This window comes from Bos taurus, chromosome 7, assembly GCF_002263795.3.
Source record: "Bos taurus isolate L1 Dominette 01449 registration number 42190680 breed Hereford chromosome 7, ARS-UCD2.0, whole genome shotgun sequence".
In the NCBI taxonomy this organism is placed as follows: domain Eukaryota; kingdom Metazoa; phylum Chordata; class Mammalia; order Artiodactyla; family Bovidae; genus Bos; species Bos taurus.
The window spans coordinates 84,704,052-84,713,382 of NC_037334.1; the positions used below are offsets into that span (position 1 = coordinate 84,704,052).

The 9,331-nt window shown below is 38.8% G+C and overlaps 1 pseudogene; it reads left to right on the forward strand.

The window, feature by feature from the left end:
* The first annotated feature begins 449 nt into the window (after positions 1 to 449).
* On the forward strand, positions 450 to 9,106 carry LOC100140939 (cystathionine gamma-lyase-like; annotated as a pseudogene).
* Positions 9,107 to 9,331: the final 225 nt, after the last annotated feature.

Genomic DNA, 9,331 nt, shown 5'->3' on the forward strand with positions numbered 1-9,331 from the left:
TGCTGCTGCTTCTGCTAAGTCACTTCAGTCGTGTCCGACTCTGTTCGACCCCATAGACGGCAGCCCACCAGGCTCCCCTGTCCCTGGGATTCTCCAGGCAAGAACACTGGAGTGGGTTGCCGTTTCCTTCTCCAAAAAATTAAGTTACATGTTTTCAAATAGCTTTCATTTTTCTTTAGTAACCTTTTATGGATCCTGCAAAAGCTGTCTCTGCTCCCCAAATATGATGTTTTGTTGTGCTAATCGTTCAGGCATGTCTGACTTTTTGTGATCCGGTGGACTGTAGCCACCCAGGCTCCTCAGTCTATGGAATTGTCCAGGCAAGAATATTGGGGTGGATTGCCATTCCATTCTTCATAAATATGCTGTAGACATGACAAAATGCATTAATTTTTATAGTTAAAATATCACGCAGATAAAATATATTCTCTTCAACAAGCTTTATGAGGATGGCCCAGGCTGTGTATCAAATAACAGTGAACAATGAACATAGTATCTTTACCACGTGGTCCAGGAAGAACGTAAGTAAATAGAAAGTAAATGCTTTCTATCTTCCAGAGGGGATGCGTGCATGTTATGACGTGGTGTAGTATTCGTTATGCTATGTTATATTACATACTGTGCTATAATACACGATGCTATACTGTGCTGTATGTTATGCTATGCTATTCTATGCATTACACTATATTACACTATGATATCTCTTTTTCCTAGATGTTTGTTTTCCAATTCTACGAAGCCCTCTTTAGGTGCATTGCTTGGCCTAATGTTATGAATCTGGAATGAGTTTTGAGGTATAGAGAGACTGGGAACGGGTTCACTCCAGGGCACTATTTCTGCACCATTCCCCTGTGACTCAGTCCTGTCACTCCCTTGGCTTCCAGTTGGGCGACTTGCATTCAGGTGCATCCATAGGGGGATGTTACTTATCTTTCCTCATAGGATGCTAACTCCTCAAACTCAATCTCAAGTCTAGCACAGTCTTTATTCTAGAGCTGGGTTTACCATGCCAGACAAAATTTCTATGCATTAGACAAAGTCTCTGGTAGGCTAAGGGAAACTGAGAGACAAACAGCTGTTATTTCCCCCATATTGTCAGTGTGAGGGATTACCTGCATGCTCAGTTGCTCATTCATGTCTGACTCTTTGCAACCCCATGGACTGTAATCCACCAGGCTTCTCTGTCCATGGAATTTTTCAGGCAAGAATGCTGGAGTGGGTTGCCATTTTATACTCCAGAAAATTGCACCCCAAATATGAAGCAATTCCTGACCCAGGGGTTGAAGCTGTGTATCTTGTAATTCCTGCATTGGCAGGTAGATTCTTTATCCCTGGGTTACCTGGGAAGCCCATAAGGGATTATGCCTGAAAGGAAATCAGGCTGACTAGGCAGCATATATTTCTATACACAAATACTAAGAAATTTGATTATTATTTTGGTTCTTTTAGGCCCTCAGTCAAAGCTTCCTGTTTCCTTTTGAGGTGGTTGTCATTACTCTTTCCTATCCTGTACTCAGCACCTCCAAATAAGATTGAACTTTTGCTTGACTGGGGCCAAATGTTCAGAATAGTGAAAGAAAATAGATCTAAAATGCCATTTATAGTAAATGCACCATTATTACATATACCATTCAATGAAGAGGAAAATCTCTGCTAATTTAACACTGATACTATATTTTATATCACTTAGAGTTTTTATTTTATTCTACTGAAATACCTCTTTGTATATATTATACTTGTGAAATCATAAAAAGAATATTTAAGTGAAATAATTGATTAAATGACTCTAAAACTACAACTTCTTTCCATTCAGGGTCTAACTTTTTGATCTGGAAACACCAGTGCATTTTTTCCCATGTAAAATCATGCTTGGTGGCTACACAAGCATTAATGATTCATTGTTTCTTGAAAAATGCTACAGTAGTTTCTGTATGCTTATTGTCCAAGCAGCTAACAGTATTTTATAATTTTTCATACACAGGGGCAGGCAGTAACAACTTCCAAGCCTACCTGTTCCTGAATGACAATAATTATGTCATCTAAATTCGGATATGTTAAAATTTGAAGGAAAAGAAAAGAATCCCTGAAATAATGCAACTACATGTTAGCTGGAAACTTCAGATTCTCAACCACCATAGCTAAAGGGTAGGAATGTCTGCTTCTAAACATTCAGGATTCAGCTCCAGAAGCACTCCTGACCCAGTACTGTCACATTTGCAGTAGTCAATGGAAAACAATGCCACATGTCACTGAGTGGCATAGGTGGGTTTCCCTGGTGCTTCAGTGGGACAGAATCGACTTGCAATGTAGGAGACCCAGGTTTGATCCCTGGGCTGGGAAGATCCTCTGGAGAAGGAAATGGCAACCAACTACATTATTCTTGCCAGGAAAATCTCATGGACAGAGGAGCCTGGCAGGCTACAGTCCATGGCACCACAAAGGATTTGGAAACAAGTTAGCAACTAAAGAAGTAAAGCACAGAGGTGTATTTTGTCTGGGAAATTTTGCTTCGTATGACCATAACAAGAAGATGAGCCTTTCTAATTCCTTTTGGTCCTGGATTTTTCCCCAACAAGCACTTCTCACCTACGTCTGGGAACATTTCCTGAAAAAAGGTCGTGTATAATTCACTGGGTAAAGGAGTATGTGGGACCACAACCTGCTATAGTCCTAAGCATTCTTGGATACCCTCCTTGCTACATACACACAGTCACAATCATTTCAGACTTCCATATTTCACGGAGAGGTTTATCAACATTATAGAAAGTTATTTCTTGTTTGTGAGTCAACTGCCTACAAAGGTAGCAAGCTAAGAGGTTAGTAATGAACAAAATACCCTATGACAAAGTATCCTAGAGAAGGGGGTCTGTCACACATATTCAAAATAACTTCCCAAGTCTGAATACTAGAAGTTAAACATGGTCCCTCTTTCCCTGATTTCTTCAGAGAGCATTTGCATATGTTCAGTTCAGTTCAGGGGCTCAGTCGTATCTGACTCTTTGTGACCCCATGGACTGCTGCATGCCAGGCTTCTCTGTCCATCACCAATTCCCAGAGCTTGCTCAAACTCATGTCCATTGAGTCAGCAATGCCAACCAGCCATCTCATCCTCTGTCATACCCTTCTCCTTCTGCCTTCAATCTTTCCCAGCATCAGGGTCTTTTCCAATGAGTCCGTTCTTCCCATCAGGTGGCCAAAGTATTGGGGCTTCAGCTTCAGCATCAGTCCTTCCAAAGAATATTCAGGACTGCTTTCCTTTAGGAGGGACTGGTTGGGTCTCCTTGCAGTTCAAATAACTCTCAGGAGTTTTCACCAACACCACAGTTCAAAAGCATCAATTCTTCAGTGCTCAGCTTTCTTTATTATCTAACTGTCACATCCATACATAACTACTGGAAAAACCATAGCTTTGACTAGACAGACCTTTGTTGGCAGAATAATGTCTGCTTTTTAATGTGCTGTCTAGGTTGATCTAGCTTTTCTTCCAAGGAGCAAGCATCTTTTTATTTCATGGCTCCAGTCACCATCTGCAGTGATTTTGGAGCCCTCCAAAACAAAGTCTCTCACTGTTTCCATTGTTTCCCCATCTATGTGCCATGAAGTGATGGAACCAGATGCCATGATCTTAGTTTTCTGAATGCTGAGTTTTAAGCCAACTTTTTCACTCTCCTCTTTCACTTTCATCAAAAGGCTCTTTAGTTCTTCTTCGCTGTCTGCCATAACGGTGGTGTCATCTAGTATCTGAGGTTACTGACATTTCTCCTGGCAATCTTGATTCCAACTTGTGTTTCATCCAGCCTGGCATTTCACATGATGTACTCTGCATAAAAGTTAAATTAAGTTAAATAAGCGGTGTGGCAATATACAGCCTTGACATACTCCTTTCCTGATTTGAAACCAGTCTGTGTTCCATGTCCAGTTCTAACTGTTCCTTCTTGACCTGCATACAGGTTTCTCAGGAGGCAGGTAAGATGGTATGGTATTCCTATCTCTTGAAGCATTTTCCACAGTTTGTTGTTATACACACAGTCAAAGACTTTGGCACAGTCAATAAAGTAGAAGTAGACATTTTTCTGAAACTCTTTTGCTTTTTCGATGATCCAACAGATGTTGGCAATTATATCTCTGGTTCCTCTGCCTTTGAACATCTGGAAGTTCATGTTTTACATACTTTTGAAGCCTGACTTGGATAATTTTGAGCATTACTTTTCTAGCGTATGAGATGACTGCAATTATGTGGTAGTTTGAACATTCTTCGGCATTGCTTTTCTTTGTGATTGGAATGAAAACTGACCTTTTCATGTGTGCAGTCAAATGAAGGAAACTGTCAAAATTTAACAACTTAATTTAAATATTTTTCATTATCATTTATCCTGAGCATTTTCCAGGAGTCAGGCTCTAATCTGCTTCTAAGCTGCTTGACTCACTCTGTGTTCCATGAACTGTTTTCTTCTTCCTCTTCTGCTCTCTTTTACTATTAATTTTTATTTTTTGCCCAGAGAAGTTTCATGATCTTATCTGCTTCCTCAAATCATATTTTCAGCCTTCAAAGGGCTTAAGGAGGTAGAAAATATTCAAATAGAAATCAAGGCCATGCATAATTTCAAAGACTTCATGCAAGGGTTAGGCCTGACTTGATTAGAAATTTTAAGTACAGACAAAAATCAAGAGTCAGTAAGAAATTTGATGCAGGAAGTCAGAAGAAGAAGTAACAGAACCATGGGGGAGAGCTCTGCCTCATTCACTTAAGGAAACTAGTTAGCTTTAGCCAGTCCAACTTTAGCTTTATGCATTTCGCCTCCACTCTCACATTCTTGCTTCTGTCATCACTCCTTAATGGTAAAGCAGCTAGAACCCAACATCAATTTATCAGTCAGGCTGCATTAGGAAACATCTTTTTAGCTCTGATTTCCTAAGCTCCACTTCCAGAGGTGTGTCTTAATAGATGTTAGAGTTTATGCTGTGAATATATAATAATTTTATTTATTTTAAGGTTTTTTAGCTGACTTAGTGATCATCCAGACTAGTAAATTAATTACTACACTTAAAATGGTTTGATTCAATTACATGATCTAACATCCAGAATACATTCTGAAGAATAAAACATATTTTCCAGGAAGGAATAAGTAACAATGAAAGCTTAAAATTTGAAAGGAAGGGCCAAAGGGAGGAGCCATGATGAGGGCATTTGGAGATATCCAATTTACCATACAGGGAAAGGATACCTACAGGATAAGGGAAAGTAAAATTTAGGATATAGAGGTTGTTCCAAAGGGACAGGACTAGGAGAGTAGCAAATAAAGTTTCTCATATTTGCTGTTTGGTCTAGGTTCTTCCTGGAAAATACAAGCATTTGCATACGTTGGAATATCGTTTCATCGCACTGTTTAAAATGCTAGAGGTAAAGGGAGTGAACCCAGGGGATGGGGGACCTAAGCAAGAGGGAGACTTGATTAGAACTTGTCTGTTGCTTGTGCTGTGTGATGCCCACACATCTGAAGAAAATGAAGCATTTTCTCTGATTAACCATGTATATTTCTGAAAAGATTGGCAGTTCTCCTTAGTTCTTGGTTCAAGTTCCTTGGTTTAGGGGAATTACATCCTTGTAAATTTTGAACTCAGGTTCCCTTTAAGAAATGTTTTTCTTTCCTTGATATCCAATAGTGCTTGTCATATATTCGTGTCTAACAACTACCTTTTGCATGTGTGAATGACTGAATAAATAATAGGATGTAAAGCAAGCTCGTTCTGAGGAAGAAAAGAAGGAAGAAAGAGTTTTACTCTCCGATTAAGTTCTCTAGAGTTCTTTGAATGGTCAAGGCCAGATTTCTTATGTCATGTCTTGATGTACCCTTTGAATCATAAATTAAATAAAATACCTAATTTTTTTCCATTAAGTCTTTTGCACATATCAAAATTTTTTTTCCCATTTTATGGAATATTAATAACAATAGTAGTATTAGTTACAGCTAATAATTGTACATTACTGTAATTCAATTATTTGCAAGAGCCAAAAAATCATCTCTTACTTTGGCTATGTCACCTGCAGAGACAATTTCTTTGTGATAGAATGCTGTAGAAGGTTCCATTCTCTCCTCCATATATCTCCATATATCTCTTAGAGGAACTGAGGTCAACCTTTGTGAAATAATATTCCTTCAGAGTACTGACCATTTCCAAGAAATTTAAAACAGAAACTTTCTCCATAATGGAACTTCCCAACTGAGTTCTCCTTCTGCTTAACCACAGTTTGGCTACATCCTCTACTGAGAACTCAGTCATATTTCTAGAAACTGCCTTGTTTTCAGAAAACACCTTGCTTGTTATTATACATTTGACTCCATTCATTTTAGCCATGAGGAATCATTTACTCTTTGGGTAGGCCCAGTAATAACATCAGGAATCATTGCTGGGAAATCTAGAATATAAAATAACCTAGCTACCTGGTAAGAAGGACTTTAGGGTAAGTACATGAATGTGAATGCAAAATTTAATTCTATTCATAAATCAATATATATATCTAAAGCAAATTTTATTTCTTCCTTAAATTTGTTCTGCTTAATTTTGTGTTGTCTATATTTCTGATTCTATACCAAAAATAATTACAACATTGAGATAGTAAAGTATTTTATTTGGAGTAATGGCCTCCTCAATTCCAAATAACTTTTATGCACCAAAGAAGTAATTTTCCTCTTAAAGTAGACTTTAGGGGAGATAGTCCTGCTAACTACATATCCCAAACAATTTATGATATATAGGTTAATGCCATTATGACTGACCAATGACTTACTGTTTAAATAGTTAACCTATATGCCCTAACAGGTCATGTTTGTCAATCCAGTAATACTAATCAAGAAGTCTAGTATTTAATATTGCTCTTTCTTAACATTTCTAGTACAGAATACAGGTTCTTATACCTGTTTCTAAACAGGCCTGGTCATTCTGTGAGGGCGTCAAGACTCATGAACCTTTAACAATGCTTATGTTTCTGTGATTATGCTATAATCCATCTTGCCTAGTACCTCTTCTGGAATATTTGGGGTTCTTTTATATTGTTTATGTTACAAATTGAGCCAAATGGCCATTAGAACAAATACCAATCATCTAGAATAAAGAAATCTGAGAAGGTCACTTTACTCGTTTGTCCCTTCTTACCTGCCAAGTGGCCTGATAGCACTCCTCATCCTTCCTAGGCCCCCACTGAACCAAGCAGCCCTGCTTTGCCCATCACTTTCCTATTTTTTGCCTTGCCATCTGTTCTGCTTTGATGTGACTGTTAATAATCGGTGTGACCTAAGTGATGACACCATTAATTTAGAGATTCGAGGGCATCTGCACTCTTTTGCTGCTACCTTTTGACATTCTTCATCAAGTTGACTGCTGCTACCATGCTCATTTCTCCTCTGAATTCAAGACACATACAATACATTGTCTCATATATTTCTACTTGGACATTTAAGAGATGTTTTAGAGATTATTTTAGAATCTTGATTTCTTTTCCCCCAACAATCTTCTCCCAAAATATTTACTAAAGCAGTGAATGGTAACTATATGCTTCCCATCACCTCGGTCACAAACTTTGAAGTCATCACTGTCTCTCTCTCACATAAGTCACATCCAACTGATCAATATATATTGGTATATCAATTCTCTGAAAATTATACAAGATATGTCCATTTCTCACTTTTCCACAGCTGCTACCCTTGTCCTAGCCACCAACACTCTCCATTTAGATTATTATAATATGCACCTAGTTGACAATCCTATCTCAATACATCATTCAGAGTGATTCTGCAAAATTGTTAAAGAAGATAATTTTATGACTCTTCTCAAAAACCATCACTACACATCTAGGTCAAGAGCAGTAAAAGGTCACAGAGTCCAGTTTTCATGGGCTAAATGCTGGATCCCAGGTGTGCTGTTACCTCTCCTTCACCTAATTGTTCTGTCATTTTCAAGTCCCAGTGCACCAATTTCATACTTTTATCTTCCTCACTGTTTAACTCTCTCTCTCTTTTGTAGTTCAGCATGCAGTAAAAAGACACCTCTAGGTTTCCTGCCTAGGCTCCAACATTTCCCCATGCAGCCATCCATGCGGAACAGGAACTTGGACATCCCAGGGTGCCGTGCCCCCTATCTCGCTGTCTACCACATTCAAGCAAGGGGCTCCTAGGTGACACTAGGGTTTTGAGTTTAGCCAGTCTGGAATCCCAGGAATTGCTTGAAAAAGCTGTGGCAGCCCTGGAGGGGACTAAGTAGCCTCTGTGACTATTAACAATCTGTTAAAAAGCAGGGGGCCAAATTGTTTGTAAAGATGATGTGTATGGAGATACAAACAGGGTTCTTTAGGCAGGTGACAACTGAATTTGTATTAAAGATTTCCTTGTTGATTGTTCCAAAACCAAATGGTTAGAGGCAGCTATTATGGCAGAAACCAAGCTTGTTTAGATTGAAACCCCTACACATCCTGGCCTGAAGATGACTGACTGAAACCTGTGCACATACTGTCCTTAAACTTGGAGACATTATTTTAATCATCGATAACACATTTATGTCAACATATTTCCAGTGGCCTTATGGGCTTAGTGTCACTTAATCCTGTTTTTTACAAAATTCTCTTGGAGCAGTTCCATCTCCTGTTGACTGTTACCCCCACAATAAAGGCCTGAAGACTCTATAAGTCCGTATGGAGAAGCATTTTGAAAATGGAATGGCAGTTGCTCAATTTCTACAGTCAGATCCTTCGGTAGAAAAGGTTATTTATCCTGGGCTGCCCCTCTCATCCTCAGCATGAGTTGGCAAAGCATCAATTCACAGGTCACCCAGAGATGATCGCCTTTTATATCAAGGGTTCCTTCAACATACTGATACTTTCCTCAAGAACCTTAAGTTATTTATTCTGTCTGAGAGCTCAGGGGGAATATGAAAGTCTTGCTGAGCTTTCAGCATTCATGACCCATGCATCAACGGCTAAGAGTGAAGTCCCTGAAATAAGTGACACACTGATTCTACTATCTATAGACTTAGAGAATAAACAAGACCTACTAGACAATCTAGATCAAGTTTTGAAGGCAGCAAACCCTCCAAATGCAAGTTACAACTAGCATTCCATAACTGCTATCCAAAGTCACTTCCAGAGAAAAACAAATCTTCCACATAATTGAACGGACCATTAATGAGTCTTTACAGAATTTTCAAGTGAAAAATTTAAGGTACCTCATTACCTTTCACACCTTCATCCCTCTTAAAATGTTTCCTCTTTCCCTTGCAAGCAATGCGCCACTTGGGGCCTTTACATTTACTTTTTAATCCAACTCAAATATTTTTCTCC